Raw genomic sequence first — 2,624 nt, forward strand, 5'->3', positions numbered from 1 at the left:
ATCTTTTGGGGATATGCCCAAGAGTGATATACTTGGGTCCTCAGGTAGCACTATATCCAATAATCTGAGGAACATTCAGAAGGGTGACATTTCCCTAATTTCATTCTCAGCCTGTTTATCCTTGAGTGGAGGAAGGCTACTGATTAACAAATAAATAAAATGAAAGGCTAAAACTATTTAGCTACTAACCTTGAAAAATAAAACTATTGAAAAGAGTTAATATTTTGTCATCAACTCAGTCTCTCAATATAAAGGCTCGAAGAAGCAACAGTTCTGCCTTAAAACAAAAACGACATAATTTTTTTGCCTATTGTGAGTTGCAAATTACACATTCTTGCCCTGTCTTGTGCATTACAGGAGATGTATACAAAATGAAGGTATTTAAATTAAAACTGTCAACTCTCCAAAACAGAGTGAGCTTATAAAGAAGTAGAAAATGCCAACAGAAGGATACATGGAGCTGTCAAAGTGCTCTATGGAAGACCAATGTATAATACCATTAGCCAATGAATACAGTTGAGTTAGGCTTTGAATTAAATAACCAAGGGAAGTCTTAATATCAGACATTCAATTCGTAGTATGAAAGGCTTATAAGTTTCTAGTGAGCCATTTAATTCCATTTCTAAGTTTACATTTCACTGTTTTAGGTAGTAAATTCTTCAAACTTTCATGATTTCAGCATGGCTGACGGGTGTATTCAGGAATACTATTTTTTCGGTTACTAAGTACACTCTGAGAATTGTCACCTGAAAGGATACCAAATGTACATTGCTTTTGGAATATAACTTAATTTCAATTTCTTATCTAATGAGATGCCTCAAGCAGTATAATCAATTTAATTTCTTGCCACAACTAAGTGTCTTTAAATACGTGTTATGATATTCATACTAAAATATTTGGAAATAAATCTATTCTCGCTAACCCATATTCATTGGAAAGGACAGGGTTGAAATTCATCCTGGTATGCCTCCGATGATCAGGGTTCGAAGCATAGGGAAAATACACTCTAGACTATCAGCACCACAGTAGAACTACATGGATAGGATCACTCTGGGATGTTTTCATCTTATTAAATGTGCCAAGAATGGACAAGTTCGAGTCCCGCATCTCTCAGGCGCTACATGAGCTAGAGATGAACTCAGATCTCAAGGCGCAGCTACGGAAAGTCAACGTCACCGTGGCAAAGGAAATCGAAGTGGTGGTGACCAGAAAGCTACCATAATTTTTGTACCCATTACTCAGCTGAAATCTTTCCAGAAAACCCAAGTCCGGCTACTTTGTAAATTGGAGAAAAAGTTCAGTGGAAAGCACGTAGTCTTCATTGCTTAGAGGAGAATTCTGCCCAAGCCAACCTAGAAAAGCCGTATGAAAAATAAGCAAAAGCGCCCCAGAAACCTCAGTGCACTACGCCATCCTTGAGGACTTGGTTTTCCCAAGTGAAACTGTGGGTAAGAGGATCCCCGTGAAACTGGAGGGCAGCCGGTTCATAAAAGTTCGTTTAGACAAAGCACAGCAGAACAATGTGGAGCACAAGGTCGAAACTTTTTCTGGCGTGTACAAGAAGCTGATAGACAAAGATGTTAACTCTGAATTCCTAGAGTTTCAGTTGTAAAGAAAATGACTGGATAAAGTGTCATTCAGAGTTAAAAAGAAAGGGGGGGGGTCATTGTAACAAAAACTAGAGAAGCATTATAATCATTACATGAGATGTTTAAACTCTGTTCATTAGCCTCAAATATAATCAATCAGGAGCCGCAAATTTTTCTAAATACCTTTCAGACACACACATTTGTGATTTCCACCAAGACTAGTTGCATTGGGAATGGACAGGCTAAGAGTCCCGAGTTTCTGCAAGATCTTCAACTGGTTCTGTTGCTAAAACTGAAGAACACAACTCTGTTGTGACTCAGGAGTGAGAAGACACACTTTTCCATTTGAGTATAGTTCATAGAGAAGCCTGAGCTCTGGTCATTAGCAAGAATCTTGTGACCCCTTCTCAATAACCCTGCCATCCTCACTTCCTATGTTTAAAGTCACATTGAGAACAGTCATGGACAGTAAAGGTTATCTCTGGGAATTAACATCGCATGGTTTGCCTAAGCTCTTGTTCTTCCACAGCACCTCCACACCTCTGAAGAACTGTGGTACAAATGCTTACTTTCTCTCTTCTTGCATATGTTGATACCTGCACACTGTTGGAAATAGCAATGTTACTGTGGATTTTGATAGTGTTGTGTTGCCACTGGATTATAGCAATTGCAAAAATCTTGGCATGCTACTGAAAAGGATTTTTAGTTATTTAGTTCTTTGATGACAAATGCTTTCATTTTTCCCTCTTAATTGCTTCATTTCTTTAGTGGAACTCTTAAAATTATTTCACCATATATCTCTATCATTTAATTTCTTCTATTTTTCTTGTTACTTAAAAAAAAACAGAAGAAGACAATTTGAAAATGTACTTGCTGTGCCTTCTGTATTTTGATTCCTTAAGACAATGCACATTGTCAGTTACTGTAAATGCTAACTGTGTTCTTGGGACATAAGTGAATGTTTTCCAATCTGACAATAGGAATCATATAGATAGTTGATTAATAGATAGCATATAAAACAGGCATGTGCACATA

At 37.3% G+C, this 2,624-nt stretch overlaps 1 pseudogene; it reads left to right on the forward strand.

The window, feature by feature from the left end:
* The first annotated feature begins 1,084 nt into the window (after positions 1–1,084).
* On the forward strand, positions 1,085–1,612 carry LOC116900825 (annotated as a pseudogene).
* Positions 1,613–2,624: the final 1,012 nt, after the last annotated feature.

Source organism: Rattus rattus, chromosome 5 (genome assembly GCF_011064425.1).
Source record: "Rattus rattus isolate New Zealand chromosome 5, Rrattus_CSIRO_v1, whole genome shotgun sequence".
NCBI classification, from domain to species: Eukaryota; Metazoa; Chordata; class Mammalia; order Rodentia; family Muridae; genus Rattus; species Rattus rattus.